General features: G+C 33.3%; 1 long non-coding RNA gene across 7 annotated transcripts; it reads left to right on the forward strand.

The window, feature by feature from the left end:
• Positions 1-1,926: 1,926 nt before the first annotated feature.
• On the forward strand, positions 1,927-13,699 carry LOC102661209 (uncharacterized). 7 transcript variants are annotated; one of them, XR_001389603.3, is made up of 9 exons: positions 1,927-2,128; positions 4,122-4,575; positions 4,998-5,103; positions 5,732-5,964; positions 12,012-12,049; positions 12,203-12,369; positions 12,563-12,629; positions 12,709-12,906; positions 13,422-13,699. It is a non-coding gene; the product is annotated as an uncharacterized lncRNA (long non-coding RNA). The 7 variants fall into 7 exon arrangements; XR_005886232.1 differs by having other exon boundaries at positions 12,714-12,906; XR_005886231.1 differs by having other exon boundaries at positions 12,208-12,369.
• The last annotated feature ends 10,176 nt before the right edge of the window (positions 13,700-23,875 follow it).

Below are 23,875 nucleotides of genomic sequence, written 5' to 3' on the forward strand. Positions count from 1 at the left end.
GACTTTTTTTTTACATTCATGTATTGTTTTCCAATTATTTCAGGGTCACTTTATTAATAAAGATGAAATTATTGAAAATATTTTCACAAAAATACTTTCCCAAAAAAAACATGATCACTTTATAAAAACAGTGTGGTTGGAGTCGAACTGTTTATATAAAATGGTTAGTTTTTTTTCTTTTTAAGAAAAGAAGTTTTTTGCTTGGCCCTAATTGAGAGAGTTTTTTCAAAGTTTCGTTGGAACTTAAATAATTGTCACTACCCAATCGCCTGCATCTTTTTCAGAGATAGTCTATTAAGTCACTCAAGGTTTAGACTATTATTCTAACACTACTACAAAATTAGTTTTCTACATCGGTTAAAAACACCCTTCTACATCGGTTGTCATGCGTCATTGTAGCTGATGATGTTGAAACTCCGTTGTCTTTCTACATCGGTTGACGAACCGCCTTAGAATGGGTTGGGTTTGAAGACAGGTCTCAAACCACACCCATCTTAGAATCTCGACCGTTCTACATCGGTTGTGGCCTCGGACCGATGTAGAATTATGCTCATTTTAAAGGTTCAAAATTGAGTTACATAGTTCAAAAATTTTGAGAAGCTAGAAGTGTTGTGAGTAAATATGCAATTTGGAAAGAAAGGCATCAAATAGAATTCTCAATGCATAGTTCAAACTTGAAAGTTCTTGAAAACAAGAAATTAAAGAAACGGATTTCATTATTATATTGCAAAAAGAAAAAATTGAATAATCAAAGTGTATAAACCAACATGTGCTTCCAAATAAGAAAATAATCATACTTTTAAATCTCTAAAAGATGTCCTCTCATCTTTTAAAAAAGTTATATAAAGAGTTTCTTTATATTTAACTCAATGTTAATTAATAGAAAACTCATTTTAACTTTATACAGAAGCTTATCTTATTTTTTTTTTTCTTAGAAACGTTTCTATTGAAGCTTACCCAAACATGCCTATATTTACATTATATATACCAAATTACAACCATTGTGCAAATCACAAGATTTTGCATTCATTGTGGAGTCAACAACAATAATTACAACATCATATACTCAACATAACAGGATGGCTCACAACTTTATAAGCATTTTTTTAAAATTTTTTTGTTAGGGAATACTTAAGAAGGCTATAATGTATTTCGATCATACATATAAGATCCATCGACAATTTACAAGAAGAAATCAGAAATAAGTTATATATCTGTAATCAACAAAACACTTTGATAGAAAACACAAGAAATATTAATAGGCATAACCGCATAACTATTAGGCCTTAGAAATGATAGCGAGTATAAGAGGTTCAAAGAATAGATAAAATAAATTATTGGAATGTAGTCACTAGCAAGATATAAGAAAACAAAAATTAAGAAGAAAAAAAAAGAAGAGGAACGCTAGAGTAAGGAAGCTGTAGCTAACATTTGTAAGCTTTAGTTTTCCAAGACCATACCATGAGCAAAGATCATCCCATTTTAATTAATTATTAGAAATGTCATCAATTTATTATCTTAATGTTCGTAATCAGTGAATAGTATAATGGAAACTGGCATAAAGAAGAATGCAAGACTTTTTTTACCAAATTGTTGAAAAGTTAAAATTTGTAGTTCAATCAAATTTGAAAGTAAGAACAAAATTCACAAACAAAGACAATATGTTAAATAATGGAATGATGTTTAGGTAAAATTTTAATACCTTGATTGACAAAATGGGGGAAGGAAGGAAAATTGATGAGAAAGGATGAGGAGAATTTAGAGAAAAAGAGATAGAATACATAAAATAGGGTTTATATATTTTTATAATATATAAGGGGAGTGTATAAGGGTATTTTGGGCACATAAAGTATTTATAACGGTAAGATTTTAAAGAAATAATAAAAAGAGAGTGTATTTATAGAAGGGAGACTAGATATAGCAAATGCTACAACGGGATGATTAGTTTATAAGCATCACACAAACACTTGTAAGACTAGGTTCTAAGTTCTAATTCGATGAAACTCGAATCTTCAGCGCCAGAGCAAGAGAGAGAATAGAAATCTATATCAGCTTCTTGACGATGAATGCAGAATCCAATTTCTAAACTCGTGAGTCTCACTTGTGATCTTCCAGGTCCTTTATCAGTGTATCATCTCTTTCTCCTCTCTCTCTTTCTTGTAATTCAAAAAATTTAAGCGTTTTTTTTTAACCTATTAGGTTATTCATTTTCTTGGCCCAATCTTGTTGAAACAAAATTAGGGTTTGTAAGCCCTATAAAGATGACCCTGACCCTGAAAACGTAAAAATGTGGTTGCCACTATCTAGATGGATTAATTATTCATCTGAAAAAATAGGGTCTATGAACCCTATATCCTTGATCTTGTCCCTGAAAACGGAAAAGTTCGGTTGCTACTATGAGATGAATTTTTTTAATCATCATTTACAAATTTGGTATATAAACCCTATAAGAATGGCCCTGTCCCTGAATCGGAAAAGTGTGGTTGCCTCTATGAGATGAAATTCTATATTCATCATCTGCAAAATTTCAGGATTTACGAATGACTCTATCCCTGAAATCAGAAAACTGTGGCTGCCTCTATGAGATGAAATTCTATATTCATCATCTGCAGAATATCAGTATCAAAGAATGGCCATGTCCCTGAAATCAGAAAAGTGTGGTTGCCTCTATGTTGAAATTCTATATTCATCATCTGCAGAATATCAGTATAAAAGAATGGCCATGTCCCTGAAATCAGAAAAGTGTGGTTGCCTCTATGTTGAAATTCTATATTCATCATCTGCAAAATTTCAGTATACAAGAAAGGCCATGTCCCTGAATTCAGAAAAGTGTGGTTGCCTCTGAGTTGAAATTCTATATTCATCATCTGCAAAATTTCAATATACAAGAATGACCCTGACCCTGGCCCTGAAATCGAAAAAGTGTGATTGCCTCTATGAGATTGTTTCTTTATTCATCATCTGCAAAATTGGAGTATATGAATCCTATATAAGAATGACCCTGGTCATGTAATGAGAAAACTGTGGTTGCCTCTATGAGATGAATTCTGTATTAATCACCTACGAATTTTTGGTATATAAGAATGACCCTAACCCTTAAATTGAAAAACTGTGGTTGCTTCTGAGTTGGATTCTTTATTCATCATCTGCAAAATTTGTTGTGGTCCCATTTTTGTTCTCATCTGTTGATGGGTTTTTTGTCTGTTGATGTTTGGGTCTGAGTGGGGAAAAAAATGAGGCTTTTTATATTGCTATTGTCTCCTCTTTGCTCTCACTCTATACTGTAAGTTGATGTATGCAAATAATGTTTGGTCCTGTTGCCCTTCATTTATTGTATTTGTTATTTCCGTAGCCTAATCTTAGTTTTTTTTTAATTTTTATATAACATCAATCAAAATAAGAGAGATGAGAATGAAAGAGGAAGGGAGAGATTGAGATGAAAGGAGAAATTATCTAACGTTTATTAACTTCATTAGTTGTATTTGTAATTCTGTTGATTCCTTTTCATTTGTTCTAGGTTCTCGCATTTCAGGTGTCATTTACTCACTGCTATATAATTTTAATTCTTAGAGTTCTTTGCACTACCTAGGGGATTCATTAGGGAACAAATGACTCACAGCTGCTGTTAGAGTGGCTAGGGGATTCATTAGGGAACAATTAAAATGCTCATTTGGACAGAGAGAGATTGAAGGCCCTTTTTATTCACAACAGTAGTTTCAAAAGTAACACATGGGAATAATGCAATGATAAGGCCACACAACATGTTTGACTTGAAATGATATTAAATTCCTATTGGTTTTGACACTTTTGTATATGTGTTTGCATGCATGTTTCAACCTTCTGTTTATGAATGGTGGAATATGAAACTTCTTATAGTTTATTGCTTTCTTTGTTTACTTCATTCTGAATTTAAACATTGTAAGTAATTGTGTGGTGAAATACTTCACTATTTCTAACTAACTAATGAATTTACTTTCTATGCAAACCTCTTTTTTAGAATTTATATTATTCTAAGCAAGTCCTGAATGCAAATAAGAAAATTGTAATGTTTACAATGAAAAAAAATGTTTTTTTTTATACTGGAAATGAAAAATAATATTTTCTTCTTCTTGACTTTCCAGCCGATGAATTGTCTTATTCAAATGATAACTTCACTTTGAAGGCTCAAGCATTTCCTAGCAACATCAGTGTCTTTTCCCTTGAATATGTAGCAAGTTTGTCTTTATGGAGACATTTGATTTGACTTTGAAGGCAAGTTATCTTTCAACATGCTTGGTTGAGTTTTTGGGTGCAACTGTTTTTTTTTCCTCTGTTTTCACCAACATGGTTTACAACAACAATAAATTAGATGTGAAATTTGTGGGAGGATGACAATATAGTGGTGGTTGTAGGAGTTTTCCTATGTATTTATTTTTAGATTATTCTTATGTGATATTCTTTATTTGGAACATCTCCTTATGATCCAGTGCAATGTAATATTTTTACTTCTTTTCTTAGAAGACAAAATAGAGGAGAAAACAAGTGAATGGTGAAAACTCAGTATGGAATTAGGTTCAGCAGAATCTATATACACAGGTATCTTCATACTGTAATAGAATAGTATAATTATGCTGACTGTAAACTGTAGGATTCAATAAATAAAAATTATTAGAATGTAATTGATTTTTAGTTTAGTAGTTTGAACTGGCCTTTCAGATACTTTGAGTGAGAGAATGATATTGAGAATTGGTAAAGGCTTCCTCTAGAAGAAGGAAATTATTTAAGTTATGATGAATATTGTAGTTGACATGCTTGAAGTATACAGTTTTGCCTTTGCCTTGGTCTATATTGTTTAAGCTATAGGGATATTCAAGGGAATACACCAATTGAGATTGTGATCTATATTTGCTCTATAATAAATGTTTTTAATTTAGCCTTTATATTAATCGAGGTTGATAGACATATATATTCAGATTGTACTGTTGTTAAAATATAATGGGAACATTTCAATGTGTCAGGTTAGCCTTGCTGTGAAATTTTGACCTTCTTGACTATTTCTTTCTTAGAAGTTGACGTAGTTAAGAGGAGCTTACAATCGTAGAAGAATGTCCAATGATTGAAAGTGTGAGTGCCTATTTGGCCTTCTAAAATCATGCACTTGCTTAGTCCTTCAAATACTAGAATACAAAGTATGCTTATTCTCTAACTTTTGTTGAATTTTCTTTGTTTTGTACAAGTATACAGTTTTTCCTGTCTACAATTTAAAATACTCTCACTTACCTTGAATTTTCTTTATTTTGTACAAACTTCTGTGACATGCTCTGTTTTGGGAAAATTTATGCAAGTTTTTAAAATAAAAGTGAGTTTGTGAAGTAATGACATAATTCAAGGAAGTTAGGACTTAGGAGTAAACTATGAGTAATTTGTAGAAATTAGTTTTGGAGCATTCTAATATAAAATCTTTCTTGTTAGCATGTAAATGTCCAGGTTCTTTTACTATCATCGATTGGATTACATACACCGTTTGCTGATTTGTGTTAGAAGTCTTTGTATCACTTATGTTTTTTATTTTTTATTTTCATTTTACTAACTTCACGGGAAGACAAAATCATATATCTCTAATTGTGGAGGCTTTTGGAGATAGTTTTGAATCACCACTAGCTCGTTTCTTCCTTCATCTTTTCTTTATATTTTTCCTCTTTCCTTTTTTCACTTAAGTTTCTCAAAAAAATATTCTATTCAACTTCTGCAGGAAGCATTCTGTCTCTCCCACCTTCTCTCTGCCAACATGTTATGTGCTAGTTGAAGAAACAACCTTTCCTTCCGCTCTTGCATTTCACATTCATCTGGCTTAGGATACAATCATACAACTTCTCTAAATATTGTGTTTTTCTTTTTCGCAGCAGGTTTCAAGATACCTCATCTACACTGTTGGAATATCGAACATCTCTAGTGGAGCATTCTAATCTTTGCATTGAAATATTGGTAAAAAATGTTTTAATTCATTAATTTCTACTCAATTTGGTTGCTCAGTTCACAATTTAAGAAGTGATAATGTTATGCACTCTTAATTTAGCTATACACAATCATATCTGTTAGGAACAATTATTCTTGAATTCATTTTCTTAAAATTTATTTAATTGAATATTATTTTAAGTATATAATGTTTTGTTTATCTACTTTTATCTTCGTATATTTATTTATAGAGACTTGGAGTAGTTTTTAAAGAATCATTGAGGTCATTTGCATCAATCGCGACTAAAGGCTGCATGTTAAATAAATCAATTTGATTGATGATTTTGATTCATATTATAGTGATTAGTTCTTATGGCAATTGAAATTCTATATTTCATCATGGGAAAAATTTCGGTATACAAGAATGACCCTGTCCTTGAAATCAGAAAAAATGTGGTTGCCTCTAGGAGATGAAATTTTATATTCATCATCTGCAAAATTTTGGTATACAAGAATGGGCTTGTCCTTGAAATTGGAAGAGCATGGTTGCTGCCTTTATGAGATGAAATTCTATATTTCATCATTGGCCAAATTTCGGTATATAAGAATGACCCTAACCCTGAAATTGAAAAAGTTTGGGTTCCTCTATGAGATGATTTCTTTATTCATCATCTACAAAATTGGGGTATATGAACCCTATATAAGAATGACCCTACCCTTGTAATAATAAAAGTGTGGTTGCCTCTATGAGATGAATTCTTTATTCATCATCTGCATATTTTCGGTATATAAGAATGACCATACCCCTAAAAATTGCAAAACTGTGGTTGCTTTTAAGTTGGATTCTATATTCCTCATCTGCAAAATTTGGGTATATAAACACTATAAAGTTGATCATAACCATGTAATGAAAAAGTGTGGTTGCCTCTATGAGATGGATTCTTTATTCATTCTTCTGCATAATTTGGGTATATAAATCCTACAAGGTTGACGTTGACCCTGTAATTGGAAACGTGTGATTGCCTCTATGAGATGAATTGCGGTTGCCTCTAAAAACAAAATAAGGGCCCTGATTCTATAAAAGGAGAATTGCGGTTGCCTCTATGAGATGAATTCTTTATTCATCATGTGCTAAATTAGGGTATACAAACTCTAAGGTTGATCCTGACCATGAAACGAATAAGTGCATTTGGCCCTATGTGATGGATTCTTTATACATCATCTGAAAATTAGTGTATATAAATCTTGTAAGGTTGATCCTAAAAACAGAAAGTGTGGTTGCCACTATGAGCTGAATTCATCTGAAAAATTAGGGTTTCTATAAGGTTGACTCTAACCCTCTAAACAGAAAATTTGTGGTTGGCCTTTATGAGATTGATTCCTTATTCATTTAAAAATTAAGGTATACAATGATGACCCTAACCTTGAATTCGCAAAAGTGCAATTGTCCCTTGGAGATGAATTCTTTATTTTAAAAAGAGATGTTAATCTTGAGCGTTAATGACCCTAAACCAAGCTACATGTTTAAATCTTTGTTGCATGACTTCAAATCAAAAGACATGTTTAAAGGTATATAAACCCTGAGAAGTGCAATTGCCTTAATGAGATGAATTCTTTTCTCATCTGAAGTATATAAACCCTATAAGATGACTCTGGCCCTAAAAATGGAAAAGTCTAGCAGTCCGTATGAAATATATTCTTTATTCATCATTGAGATATATTGACTGGGATTTCTAAAATCTTTGTTTATTGTGACTTTTTTTTGTATCAAAAAGAAAGTGTGAGATGAAGATGAGAATGGCATCCCAACTATGTTGACACCCCATCAACATCTCGAAAAGCACACACCATGAATATCATTGCAATATAAAAAGATAATTGAACAAGCACTTGGGAGGACCAAATCGAGCCCAATGGATCAACACTAAGAGAACCTATAGTGAGGAAGCTCATTTTTACCTAACGAATCTTGTAAAATAAAATTTGGGGGAGAATCCCACCAAGAAATATCTATATTTTGAGCATCAAAAGAGGAAAGTTTGTCCACACCAGCATTGTCTTCCCTAAAAATGTGAGATATTTCTTGGTGGCAAATATATACCAAGGCACAAAACTCTGGGTAGTGAAAGCAAGAGTCAACAACTTGGAATCAGTTTTCAGCCACAACCAGGCCTATTTTTCTTCAGTTGTTTTCTTAATCACAATTATGACAACCATAATTTTTTATCATAAACGCAAATTGAATGCCAATATTGACAGCGAAAGCTTTAATAAACATTATATCAGAATTTAGAAAAATACCACCACTCAGCCATACTTGGGCTTCCTCTTGCAACCCCATCAATATTGCATTAGATCCAGGGTAGTATAGGTGGCCTCCAAATAACAGTTCCTATTTTGTCTGCTTTCCTTGGATGACAGACCATCAAGAAATGCTTAAGGATTTGGAAATCAGCAACTGAATTCTTCATGGTTCCTTTAGAAGTGGAACCTGTGATGTGAACTCATGCAGTGATGTTGTTAAGCGCTGACTGGAGGGGCAAAATGATATTCTCAAATATGATTTTATTCCTCCTGTTCCAGATGAAGAAAAAAAACCAAGGTAATGGTGGCCAGAACCATGTTCGAGACTTGGGATGACCTTTTAGCCAATCAAACTATTGATGGAGGAAAGGTCTGTGCAACTCAGTTTGGATTCCACCCAAGACCAAATCCTACAAGCAAACTGACAATTAAGAAACAAGTGTTCTGTTGACTCATCGTTGTGGCAACAATTAGAACACATTGAAACAAATGTTATACATCTTTTCTTCAAGTCTTCATACGTTGGGAGCTTGTTATGGAGAGCCCGTTAGAGGACAATAGTTTTAGGGGGAGGGGGATAAATTTATTCCTAATCAGTTTAACCCAACTGACCTCATTCTATCTAGGAAACAAAACATGATGAGAATCTTTCAAACAGAGTTCCCATTTGAGAGAGCCTCCAAATAATGCGATCTTCCCCATAAGGGGGCACTGGAATAATGATGCTTCTAATGGAATCCACTATGTTTAGAAAGTTGTCAACCAGAAAATGTGGGAGATCACTCACCGTCTTTCCAAAAATCACTGACTTTAGCTTTCAACAAAGACCTCTCCAATGGAATGTTTATCAAGTCTGCAATAAACTCATTCAACCACTTAGTGCACTAGAAGCCGGGAGTTATGAAGCACAATATTAATATTATGCTTAATACCTTACCAAAGAGAAGTAATATGAGCTCGAATGAAATGATGATTGCTTGCAACTCTGGCTCGTAGCATTAAAGCCAACTGTAGATCCGAAGAAACTACCTCCCAACTAAAATTCTGTATCCAAAGGTCTATATCTTTTAAAAGAGCATTGGGCCATTGCTAAACATGAAAACTGTATGTAAGCATACTATGAATAACAGACTTCACTAGAAGAAATCTTCCCATGACAGATAACAATTTCCCTTTTTAGGCAGATAATTTCAATTTAATTTTGTTAGGAGTAGAGAACTGAGCAGAGCTCGCTATAGGAAATAATAGGCCTTTTTTTACAAGGTCTAAAATACCTCTGTCGAGAGCTTCTTTAGCAATGCAAAAAAGAAGGGATAGGGGACCCCCTGCCTAATCCCCCTAGTGCAAGAAAAGTAGCCCACCGAGTGCTCGTTAACTATGACAAATAACTTGGCTGATATGAGAATAGTGAGGATTTAGGAACTAAACTTTTGATGGAAGCCAAAAGCTTCGAGCACATCCATTAAGAAGTCACAATGAAGGGTGTCAAAAGCCTTCTTTATGTCAATCTTTATAGCCACATTGCCCCGGAGTAAATTAGCAGCTTCTAAGGCTGTGCAAATGCAGTAAAAAATGGTTCTTCCTAGAATGAAACCTCTCTGATTGCTGGAAACAATTTTGGGAGCCAGCAAAGCAAGCCTCTCTACCAGTATTTTGGTAACTATCATGAACTAATAATTAGCCAAAGCAATTGGCCTAAAGTCTTGAACATTATTCGTTCATGGAAATTTAGGAATAAGAACATTATTAGAATTTAAAAACGACAAAATCCAATCTTTCTCAAAAAGTTGAGTAGTGGATTTATAAACCCTTGTGGCTACGATATCCCCAGTTAGTGTGGTAGAAGAGACCTCCAAACCTGTCGGGTCCAGGGACACTACCTTTGTTTAAACCAAAAATTGCATTTTTAACTTCATCCATTGATGGAATAGTAGTGAGCATGTCATATTGTTGCAACTCAATAAAAGAAGCTGGTATTTCTGTCACCACAAGTATGCCACTGTGCCCTTGACTTGTCCTTTTAAAAAGAATTTTGCATGAAGAGGGCCTGCTGGAGGGTCATCTCTGCAGCTTTTTTAGATTCAAACAAATGATCATAATAACCATCAGTAGCAATTTGTTGCTACACCAGATTTAAGGAATTCATAGCCACATTAACATCCCCCAACATATTTTTATTCCAGATATTGAGCTCCATTTTCAGATTTTTGAGCTTTTGAGCCATTTCAAACATAGGACGACCCACAAGGGATCTAGACCAAGAGTTAGACACAATTTGATAGCACTTAGGATGATTTACCCACAATTTGATAGCACTTGGGATGATTTACCCACATACTCATGAATTTGAACGGGGATGAGAAGGAAGGTTGGGAACTTTCAAGATTCAATAGGATCAAATGATGGTCTGACTTTGGACGAGAAAAGGTGCAACAACTAAGGACAAGCCTCAGTTAAGCTTTCCTCATTACAAAGGGCTTTATCAAGACGAAGCTGAATGCTAGAGGCACCTTGTCTGCCATTGCTCCAAGTGAAAGGAACACCAACAGTGGGGAGGTTGGTAAGATTACAAGCTTCTGACCAAGCTTTGAACTCATTACAAGACGCTTGAGAGAAGGAAGTTGACCTCTTTTTTTCTTATGAGCTCCCATAATGGCATTGAAATCTCCAATGTAGCACCATGGGCCATGAGATCTGTCTTTCAAGTGTAATCAATTAGCATGTCACGTAGTAATCAATAAGCATGTTTAATTCTGGAAAATTATATTTTAGCATGCAAGATAATCGATTAGCATATCATGTAATCTATTATTTTGAGTTGAAGCAGATATCTAAGCTCTTTGGGTAAACCTATAATCGATTACCAACTTGTGCAATTGATTATTTGAGTGAAGACAAAAACTCTTACTCTTCGTTTGAACCTGTAACCTATTAATACCTTAGGCAATCAATTACTAGGCGTCTGAAACATTTTCAGCAACTGAAAAGACGTCTCCGTGATAACGATAGTTGAATCGTTCCAATCAAATTGAAACAAATCTAATAGTATTAATTCAACTCACTAAATCCAAACAATTCAAATTATCACAGTTCTACAGATAAGGATCATATTATGAAAGTTTCAGTCAATGTCATTAGAGGAAGTTCAATCGAATTAATCCTTAAATTCTTTGAGATCACAAATCAAATTGAAATATCATCCAATCAATCCGTGATTAGATTCGAATTAGGAAATGAATCTGTAACCTAATTCATCTCCAATCCTAAGCGCATTCATAATCATGAAAATCAAAAATAGGATTGGAGAAGAAGATGAACATTCACATAAAATTTGAAATACTAAACCAGATCTCAAATTCCTAACAGAGGGAAATTTCCAAGAACTAGGTGAAAATAGTGAAGGTTTTGTCTCCTTCCTCGAATATGCCTGATGTTTCTTATAATGCTTGTATCTGAAATCAGTTGAGTCCACTTGCCGTTTGATGAAATGTCAATTTGGTGTAATAGAAGCATGCTAATGTGTAGTTGTGGTAAATATATATATCAGTCATTATCACTTTGACTACAATGACTTGCAATCAGTTTAGTGTTACTTACAATTATCACTGGCAAGTACATAATATGAAAAAGCTACATCTAACAAAACAGCTAAAATTTTTAATTGTTTTTGCAGTGTCAATCCCAGATTTCCATAACCAATTTCAAACTTCTAGAATTTCAAACCAGTTTTGCATTGTGTCAATTGTTTCTGACTATTTATTGCTAACATGCAGAACTGACTGTAGAAGTAACTGGTCACAATGCCTATGAGGTATGAGCCTGTTCCAGAGCCTGGATCTGTTGTCATTTGCACAATTATATCTTTGTCTATGGCTATGTGTTGTCTAATACAACTCTTTGAGAAGCACGAAGATTACTAGCTAAGTGTTCCCCCAAACTAATATCCTTATTCACTTGTATGTAGATCAGGAACAAGAACCAGGACAATACTATGTAGATTGAGAGCACGAAGTGCAAAGGTGAATGGGTCTCAAATAGTACTCGTAATAAGGTGAAAGAGTTTCAGATTTTTCTCTCTACACCACTTAGTGCAAAGGTGAATGGGTTTCAAGCACTACTGGGAGTAATAAGGTGAATGAGTTTCAGAGCATGAATTTGTATTAAAATAATCAAGGCATATAAAAATTCATTTGGTTTTGTTGATCTGCAGTCTTAATTTGTGGAGTGATATTGCTGAGATGTGGTGTTTTAATTCAATCTATAGACCTGGTTTCAGTTGAACACAATCAATCTTGATCTTTTTTATTTGTTTTGTTAAATGTAGGTGGAAGAACTTGAGAAAGATGTTGTGGAGTTCGTAAAGAAAACAAAATTCTAGTTGCAAAATTAATGTAAGAACTTCTGAGTGTTTTCCTTGCTTCCTCCTATGTATCACTAGCAATCTCAATGTTGGATGACTTGTGATTGAAGTCTAGAAATGGTTCGCAATGAAGTGGATTCATGTAGACAGTGGGAGCTGGATGGGACTGTTCTGTTCAGCACACCTGGCTATATATGGAGTTATACTCAGTAGCAGATGGAAAATACATATTTGAGATTTGTCACTTTGTTTCGATTCAATCTTCATATGAAACTATCGTAGAAGATGATACCACTCATCAAAATGTGGTAAGTTTCCTATCTTTTGACAATTTTTTGGAGCAAATATTTGATAACCGTATTCCTTTTCTTTGGTTTATAATATTAAGGAAAACTTTTGATTTCATAGGTTAGGATACTCATATGTAAAGATTGAACAAGCTTGCAACTTTCCATAGAAAGGCTCTTCAGCATGCTTTACTTTGTTCGTTTGTTCATTTGTTTCAGTTCATTTTATTTATTTTTCTGCTTCTAGATTAATCTTGATTATAAAATTGATTAGACGTCCCCTAATTCTTTGTTGGGACAACTAAGAACTTCAAGTTTCTTTTTCTAAATGGTGTCATTTCTTAATATACACATGATATGAACATATATTTTAACATCATTTAATCAAAATTAGAAATGTTCCTTAAAATACACGCCTAGCTTTGGACACAGTAATTCATGGAAATAATTGTTTCATTTGGAAGTTACAGCAGTTGAAAGAATTTTCTACAGTACATGTTCAATTGTGCACTCAAATTGGATTATTTTTGTGTAAGGATTGCATGGAAACAACTTGGAATTATGAGTCTAGAGCAGGCCAGGGAGCAGTATATCAGTTTTCCACAATAAAGCATTCCTGATTGGATTGCAGAAAATCCTTGTGTAAGTATATATGGTTAACAATACTATTTTAATTTGTTACCCTTTCCTAAATTAAAATAAGATATATATTTTATTTGGTCTCGGTTGTATAATTGATTTTTTCTTTTGACTAATAGTCTAATACCATGTAACCTAACTCGTTTGTATAAATTAGGTTTTTGTTCTTTTGTAATCTAATGGTTTTGATATTACCACGTTAATTTATACAGTAGTTCTTTTTATGCTAGTAACAATCACTGAAATTGGTTTGTAATGTAAGCAGTGGAAAACTTTTTTTAAGTGGCCAGACAAATTGCCGCTACAAGTACTTGACTTTTGCTGCCAAATAAAAGAGGTTCTTACCAGCACTTGTAAAAATGTCGGCAATAGCTTTACTGATCCTGGATACGCCAGCCTTAACTCGATTGTCGGTAAATATATTAATGGCTATTTTACTGCCGCTAAAGGGAAAATAATTGCCATTAAAAGTAACTTTTAGTGTAGTAATTATTTACTGCCAGATACTGGTGATACACAAAAATTAATTCTTAATTAGATCTTTAGGTGTCAAGATTCTGGTGCAAAATCCTTGTTTTACTCGTAGTTAAAAGTACCCAGACAGCCTAGCCAAAACATATTTTTAAAGGATCAGACCCAATTTCCTTAACTGTCTCGAGACTGAGAGCTTCTGTAATATTGAAGTGTTTCACATATGCTACATACGGAAAATGGATCATCAAGAGAGAGATGGAAGCTTATAGAACACAAGATTGCTTCAAAACCTAAATGTTTGAAACCATGTCATTCATCATGTCACAATACAAAAAAAGTAAGTGGGGAAATTTTCAAAACTCTAACAACTTCCTAATCATCACAAAATATACTCTTTTGGATCTCAAAATGTGTTATGAGCTATCTTTGCAAGCTAACTCTTCAAGATAACATGGTTATGACTTATCTTTTACAACCTGAATTTTGGAGAACCCGTAGTTTTTTAGAAAATCCATAGCAGTGTTTGAACCATTGGGATTTTTAAATTTACCTTGTTAATAATGAGTTCCCTGCACTGGTGTTGCAGTCGTGATCCAATGGTGTAAATATTTCTATTATGTTTATTAAATTTTTAATGATAAAATATTAAGCCAAGGGTGCATATTTTGTGCAGTTGCAAGGATTCCACTTCCCTCTTATAGCGTGTGAACGATGCTGTTAATTAATCTTGCAATCCTTACAACGCATTGAATCCACTCACCCACGTGAAGACATTGTCATAAACATATGTGAAACTCATTGAACTTCGAAAAAACGTGAGCCACATTAACCAAGATCAGGACCATAGACACATGGTCCCACACATGCTGAAAAAACGTTATATAGATCAGGTAAATGGCAGAAGTTAGGTGTTTCTCACTTTGTCCTTAGCTAAATCACAAAATTCAGAAATTTCTCTAGCAAATAAATTTCATTAGTTAAAAATTAAAAAAGACTTAAATACATTTTTTTCATTCCATAAAAAAATCATTTTCATACTTACAAAATATGTTTGTTTTATTTTTCGTCCTTAAAATATTTTAGATAATATTTTTTAACGTTCAAAGCGTTATTTAAAAATGAAAAACAAAAAACACATTTTAGAAGGACAAAAATGAAAAAAAAATGTAGGAATGAAAGAAAAACACTAAATTACAAAGACAAAATGTGTTTAAACACATGCTTTCCGGCTTAAGGTGTTGTCTTTTTTTATAGCTAACTTGAGTTATAAGAAAATAAGAAATGAATTCTATGCTTGATATTAACAATCGAAGTAGAATATTAGCGACAACTAGGAGCAAGGATGCTGTAGACTCTTGTATGAATTCTACTTTTGATAAGGTGCATGAGCTGGAACCTTTAACTTTTGAAAAATCTATGGACTCTTTTGCAAGAAGGCATTCCGTCGTCACAACAATGGACGTTGTCCAGAAGACCTCATGAATATATCTTCTGATTTTGTTGAAAAATGTAAGGGTTTATCTCTAGCAATTGCAGCTATTGGTAGTCTTTTATCTTGCAAAGAAATGACTCCATTTGTATGGGGGAAAACTTGGAAGAGTCTAAGTTCAGAGATGGAAAAAACCCCATTTAATTGGTATAAAAAAGATTTTATGTTTTAGTTATGATGAATTGTCATACTATCTTAAGTCATGCTTATTGTATTTTGGAATATATATATATATATATATATATATATATATATATATATATATATATATATATATATATATATATATATATATATATATATATATATATATATATATATATATATATATATATATATATATATATATATATATATATATATATATATATATATATATATATATATATATATATATATATATATATATAAATGAAGACCATGAAGTTAAATCAGGAAGACTAATTCGACAGTGGATAACTGAAGGATTTGTAAAAGCTGAAGAAGGAAAAACTTTGGAGAAAGTTGTACAACAATATTTAACAGAGTTGTTTGGTAGAAGTTTAGTGCAAGTGTCTTCATTTATTGTAGATGGCAAAGCTAGGCATTGTCATTTTCATGACTTATTACGTGAGATGATCCTTGGAAAATTCAAGGATTTAAGCTTCTGCCAGCATATTAATAAAGAAGATGAGTCAATCTCAAGTGGGATGATTCGACGCTTATCAATAGCAAGCTATTCAAATTATTTAATGGGGAATACTAAAAGCTCACACACTAGGTCGCTACTTGTTTTTGCAGATAAAGAATCAGAATTAACCAATGAATTTGTGCAAAGAATCCCTAGAAAATACAGGCTATTGAAGGTACTTGATTTTGAATATTGTCAATTGAATTCTGTTGCTGAAAATTGGGGAAATCTAGGACACTTAAAGTATTTATGCTTAAAGCTTTCAGACTGATCTAGTTGTTCATAGTCTTCCGAAATTAATTTGTAAACTCCAGAACCTCGAGACCCTAGACATCAGACTTGAATCTTGTAGCATGTTGTTATTGCCACAGGAGTTTTGCCAGCTTACAAAACTAAGACATCTTTTGGGTTGTTTTATTTTGATGATTCCTTCTATTAGTCTTGGAGGTAAGAAGTCCCTACAAAGGCTGCATCATCTATATCACTTTGATTGTGAAACAATTCCGAAAGATGTTATAGTAATAAGAAAACTTGGAAAACTGAAGCAATTAAGGAATTTAAGCTTGCTTAATGTCAAGGAAGGACTGGGAAGCACTCTATATGTTCATCAATAAATGAGATGGAAAACTTGGAGAAACTATATATTGAATGAACAGAAGATGAAGGCATCGATTTGCCCATTATTTCATCATTGCCTATGTTGCAAAAGCTTGGGCTATCTGGGAAGTTAAATAAGGTTCCAGAGTGGGTTCCTCAACTCCAAAATCTTGTAAAATTGTCTTTGATATGTTCCCACTTAACTGATGATCCATTGACATCTTTATGAAGTTTAAAGCTTGGGTTGAAACTCAAAGTGGATGCAAGAGTGATCAGGTTCGATAATGGAACTGAATATACCTCTAAAAAATTTAACAAGTTTTGTATAGATGCAGGCATTGAACATCAATTGATAGCACCATACACTCCACAACAGAATGGTGTTGTGGAGAGGAAAAACCGAACAATTATGGAGATGACAAGGTGCTTACTTCATGACAAAGGGTTGCCAAAGGAATTTTGGGCAGAGGCTGCACACACAACAGCTTTTTTGCTGAATAGGTTGCCAACAAAAGCTTTGCAAAAAAAGACTCCATTTGAAGAATGGCACGACTACAAACCAAAGCTAACAAATCTGAAGACATTTGACTACCTATGTTTCTCTTACATACCTCAAGTAAAGAGAGACAAACTTGACAAGAAAGCAGAATCTAGAATTTTTGTAGGTTATAGCTCAACTTCAAAGGCCTACAAAATCTACCTACCACAAAGCAACAAAGTAATTGTCAGCAGAGATGTCAAATTTCTGGAGTCAGATAGTTGGAACTGGAAAAATGATAAGAAGTTTGAGTTTCAGGAGGAGAATGAAGATGTTGAAGAACCCATTAGAGGAACCAGATCCCTTTTAGACATCTACCAAAGGTGTAATGTTGTTGTGATGGAGCCTGAGGGATATGAAGAAGCTATAGTTGATCATAAATGGATAAATGCAATGAAAGAGGAGCTTATAATGATTGAAAAAATAAAACATGGGAGCTGGTGGACAGACCTCACCACAAGAAAGCGATTGGTGTCAAGTGGGTTTATAGAACCAAGCTCAATCCGGATGGTTCTGTAAACAAATACAAGGCAAGGCTTATTGTTAAAGGATATGCTCAAGTGTTTAGTGTTGATTTTTCATAGGCATTTGCCCCAGTTGTCAGGCTAGAAACCATAAGAATGTTGATGTCTCTTGCTGCACAAAAGGGATGGATTATACATCAAATGGATGTGAAATCAGCCTTCTTAAATGGATACTTGGAGGAAGAAATTTTCGTTGAGCAACCTGAAGGGTTTGTTGTTCAAGGGCAAGAGGAGAAAGTATATCGATTAAGGAAAGATTTGCATGGTTTAAAACAGGCACCGCGGTCATGGTATAACAGAATTGATGCACACTTGGTGAACTTAGGCTTCAAAAAAAGTTTAAGTGAATCTACTTTATATGTGAAGAAGACTGTGACACCCTCTACCCCTCACATATATATTAATAAAGGAATAAAAATTCAAATATTAATTAAAAGTATTTTTAAAACATTTTTAAATACAAGCCTTTCAAATGGGTAAAAGGCTCACATTCACTTTCTTCTACATCATATTCAAACTTGTCCAAATAAATAATAAAGTCATCTCGGCTCAAAGAAAACCATCTAAGTTTCATACAATTAATATAGAACCAATATCCTAATGTCACATTCTATCAGAGCGTGGTGTTCCTGTGTCCTCTAGCATGAGTTTCTTCATAGTCATCCACCTATTCATCTGCTCCCCCGAACACAAAGTTCAAGATCATCACAGGATCCAAACACAAACAGCAAACCGGGAGTGAGTTATCACATTTCTAACTACTAGAGAGAAACAACACAACATATAGTAGCCAAATACAATTTACTTAGCATATCTCACACTATTTCATCACTTTGTCATTCATCAATCACACTTTTCAATCATCAATCACAATACACAGGAATCACACACTCCGATCAAGACATAATAACACATCAATTTCATAATAAACAATTAGCAAGCGTATGCAACAGTTATGCTAAGACTCAAGCCTATATGCAATGTGGTACCATGTCAGTGAAAAACCTCGTCGGCCGCCTAGGAGTACATGACAAGACAAACCACACAATAGTAAGTCAAGTCACTCTCACTAGGTAATATCATAGGGAGACCAGTCAGGGTCACAGTGTTTTGCGAGAATGCTCCAACCATATGGCATCAACATAGGCTTAAAGGAACACTCAAACCGTGTGACCCCCAAGGCCTACACTCCGAAGAGTCCGTCAAGGCCTCTCCCTCCTGATTCAGGTCCAACCCAGAAAACATTTTAGCACACAGATTCTATCTATGAACTGTACAAAACACACGACTCCTCAATTGTTCTTAAAATAATTTAACTCGTCGCCCTTAAAGGGACTTAACATTAACTCGTCGCCTAAAAAGGGACTTAGCATCAACTCGTCGCCCTAAAAGGGACTTAACATCAACTCGTTGCCCTAAAAGGGACTTAGCATTAACTTGTCGCCCTTGAAGGGACTTATGATCGTGTGATTGTACAATTCATAGTTCACAACTCAATGCACATATATATCTCAATCATATACATACTCAATTTATCACATACACTTAATCCCAATCACAATGGTATAATCTCAATTTAACATGTTATCACACCTCATGAATCATATACACTTTACCTATGAACTATGCAATACACATATCTACTCAATTGTTTTCAAAATCATTTTAACTCGTCGGGTTCCCACAGATCCCATCACAATACTCATCGCCCTTAAAGGGTCTTACAATTGTGTGATTGCACAGTTCATAGTTTACAACTCAATACACACATCTCATCTCAATACACATGTATTTCATCATCTGTCACATGTTCAATTTACCACATACTCACAGTTTGAATCATCATTTCATAACCTCAACATAACAATTTATATAAAAGATTTTATCACAACATAGAATGTAAAACCTCTGAAATAGTTCCTCACAATTGTATCAAAATCATGGGTTAACACAAAGATATCAAGAGCACTCAAGTTTATCAATCAATTCTCATCAGGACATCAATTGGTACATAGAACACAATAATATTGTATTCATAATCATAAAGAAAAATAATAATTCAATAAACATCCCAAAATAAACTCAAATTTAGTTCTCTAAGGATCCCTACACATGTACTGTCTTCATGCGATTCCTTTTTCTCTCTTCACAAATGTTATCTCGAAAATCCCAACGGTGGAAGTGTGAGAAATTTAATTTTGAACAACATATCCAAATTTCATGAAAATCCAACGGTTAACGAAACCGGGATCATAGTTTTACCGAGACAGTTTTGGGTTTTTGCGGGAAAATAAAAGGCTACAATGCGAAGGGTTTTTCTTTAAGCTCAGACATAATATCAAAATTCCCAACGGTGAGAATTCTCGGAATTTGGTTGTGAACCTGGTGCTCAAATTTCACGACGATCCAACGGTGAATGAGCCTGAGATCGTCCTTTTTGTAAGACAGGTTTGGTGGGCTGCGGAAAAAAGAAAGGGTTTTGAGAGGAGAAGGAGAAAAACGAAAATGAGGCCAAAAAGAGACACCTGACTTAACATAACTATTTATACCTAGGGTAGTCAACCTATTATTTGCTCTATATTTATTTATTTATTTATTTTATAAAAACAAACTCTATTTTATTTTCTATCAAACAAATAAATGAAATACCCTTTTTATTTTCTCTCAAATCATTATTTTAATTAATAATTATATCCCTTATTTATTTATTTATAAAATCTCATCATTTTTCTAAAACTTTATTTATTTATAAATAACAATCCTTTTTAATCTAGATTACAAAAATTGGGATGTTACAAAGACTGATGGTGAAATACTTGTAGTATCTCTATATGTTGATGATTTACTGGTTTTGGGAAGCAACGAGGAGTATATTGATAAGTTCAAGGAAGAAATGAAAGATACTTTTGAAATGACAGACCTTGGAAGGATGACATTCTCTCTTGGTATGCAGGTGTATAAAAAAAATGAAATATTTCTTTGCCAGGAAAAATATACAAATGAAGTTCTCAAGAAGTTCAACATGGAGGGGTACAAACCAGCTGCAACTCCAATGAATCAAAAGGAGAAGTTTTGCAAAGAAGACGGAGCTACAAAAGTGGATGAAAAACTGTATAGGAGCCTTATAGGCTGCCTAATGTATTTAAGTGCATCAAGGCTTGACATCTTGCATGCAATAAGCTTGTTATCAAGGTACATGAACTGTGCTAGTAGAATTCATTTTCAGGCAGCGAAAAGAGTTCTTACATATGTTAAGGGCACAATTGATTTTGGAATAAGATACCATTATGTTAAAAACTTCAGACTTTTTGGTTATTCTGATAGTGATTGGGCTGGATGTGCTGTTGATATAAGAAGTACTTTAGGTTATCTTTTTAGCTTTGGTTTTGGAATTTTTTTTCATGGCAATCAAAGAAACAATACGTTATAGCTCAATCCACAACAGAAGCAGAATATGTAGTTGCAACTGCTGCTGTAAATCAAGCTCTGGATCATAAAGCTTATGACAAATTTGCATATGGAACAACAAGATAATACGCAGATATTTGTGGATAATCAAGTTGTAATTTTAATTTCAAATAACCCAGTTTTTTATGGCAAAACAAAACACTTCAAGATAAAGCTCTATTTTCTCAGGGACACAAAAGGAAGGAGAAGTGAAATTAATTTACTGCACAACAAAAGAACAAAGTGTTGATATCCTAACAAAGGTGCTTCCTAAAGCTAGATATGAATTCTTGAGACAGAGGCTTGGTGTATGCTGTTCCAGAGTCAAGGAGGAGTGTTGACTGTTTGATTCTTGAAACAGATTTTCTAAGTTGTTGCTATTTTGTAGGACCATTACCATCTGTTATGCTATACATGCACTAGTTTATTTATTTTTTTAGTTTATCTTCTATTTTCTAGGCAACTATCCCGTAGGAGTTTTATATATATTTTTTAGTATCTCTTTGTAAAATGCAATCTGCTTTTGAGATCAATAAAGAAAGTCTTATGCAGTTACAAAATATTTCCTAACTTCCTTTTATCGTTACTCTTCGTACCTTTCTAAAAACAACATTCATAGTCTTCCGAAATTAATTTGTAAACTCCAGAACCTCGAGACCCTAGACATCAGACTTGAACCTTGTAGCATGTTGTTATTGCCACAGGAGTTTTGCCAGCTTACAAAGCTAAGATATCTTTTGGGTTGTTTTATTTTGATGATTCCTTCTATTAGTCTTGGAGGTATGACGTCCCTACAAAGGCTGCCTCATCTATATCACTTTGATTGTGAAACAATTCCGGAAGATGTTATAGTAGAGTTAATCAGAGAACTCTATGTTCATCAATAAATGAGATGCGAAACTTGGAGAAACTATATATTGAGTGAACAGAAGATGAAGTAATTGATTTGCCCATTATTTCATCACTGCCTATGTTGCAAAAGCTTGGGCTATCTGGGCAGTTAAATAAGGTTCCAGAGTGGGTTCCTCAACTCCAAAATCTTGTAAAATTGTCTTTGATATGTTCCCACTTAACTGATGATCCATTGAAATCTCTACAAAATATGCCACATTTGTTGTTCCTCTACATGAGCAAGAATTCTTATGAAGGTGAAAATTTGTATTTTCAAGATGGAGGGTTTCAGCGACTAAAGAAACTATATCTCAAATATTTATATAACTTGAATTCCATCATTATTGAGAAAGGAGCACTGCGTTCTTTGGAAACACTTCAGCTTTTGAAGTAGAGGATATGCCATATGAATTCGTGCAATGCATTGCTCCCATTGGAGGTCCATTAGTACACCCAAGCATCCAGCATGTGTGTCCCTTATAAAAATTTCTTCCTTCACAAGTGAAACACACTCTTTATTCATGACTAGGTATGCCTTTTCTTCCTAATATTTGTGAAATGGGATTCAAAAGTGTCTCCTTGATTCAAAAGTGCACTTATGCTTATGTTTAATTAAAATTATATTAAAAGGATAAGTAAAAGATATATATAGCTCGTTTGATTACCTAAAATGATACTTAGTATTGTTTACCATTTAGTCAACAAGAAATTAATGTAATTTTTATTTAATTTCTAAACTAATATTTACACTTTGAGTTTTTTTATTTCTTGTCATATGCTTTATTTATTTTATGTTCATATTACATCACTTATTAGAAATTAAGGATAAAATAAATTGTCTAATCAGTTACTAGAAATTCTATATAATTGTTCTATTCCCTCTATAGCTATTTTAGTTACAATTTTTTTACTATCAAAAGTCTGGCCATTTTAATGCTTTTTACTAATATTGTGCTTTGAATTGGCATAGGGATTGCTCTTCTAGCGTTTTGAAGTTGAAATTCTTCATGTTGTGCTCCAACAATGGCGTTGTATCTTCTTTGTTCAGAATTGGCTCTTTGGTCCCTGCATAAAAAGAATATGAGGAATTGTCTTTCTTTAGCAATGTCATTTTGAGTTCATGATCATCTTTAAAAAACAAGTCATTTGAGTTTACGACAGTGTATGATGTATAATAATGTATGAAAGATGTTATAGCAGTGTCTTTCAAGGATTGTGAGGTCTCATTTTCTATTTGGGAATAAAGGAAAAGAAGTTCATGTAATTTCATTGTTTAATTGTAAAGTTTCTTATTTTATTTTAATGCTTCTATTAAATTTTCCTCTGCCAGCTCTTTCTATTGTGGACATTTATTAATAAACCACCCATTAAAAAAGTTTACAGCAAGAAGAGGAGTGGTAATAAAATATTAGAGTCACGTGGAATTATTAATAATAAGATTAATTTTAAAAAAATATTATTCTTTTTAATGTATTTATTATTTTTTTATCTGTAAAAAAATCTTGGTTCTCAACCATTTTTATGATTTTGAGAACGGGCATAAAGAAGAATGGCACTGCTTATGCCAAATTATTGAGAAGTTCAAATTTGTAAATAACATGTATATAACAAAAGTGATTCATGCAGTTGGAAAGTACATCATTCACAAAAGAGGACAATAGGTTAATATTATGAATGACTTCTAAAAGCACACACTCAAGATAAGCACAACACAATTAACA

This window comes from Glycine max, chromosome 8, assembly GCF_000004515.6.
Source record: "Glycine max cultivar Williams 82 chromosome 8, Glycine_max_v4.0, whole genome shotgun sequence".
NCBI classification, from domain to species: domain Eukaryota; kingdom Viridiplantae; phylum Streptophyta; class Magnoliopsida; order Fabales; family Fabaceae; genus Glycine; species Glycine max.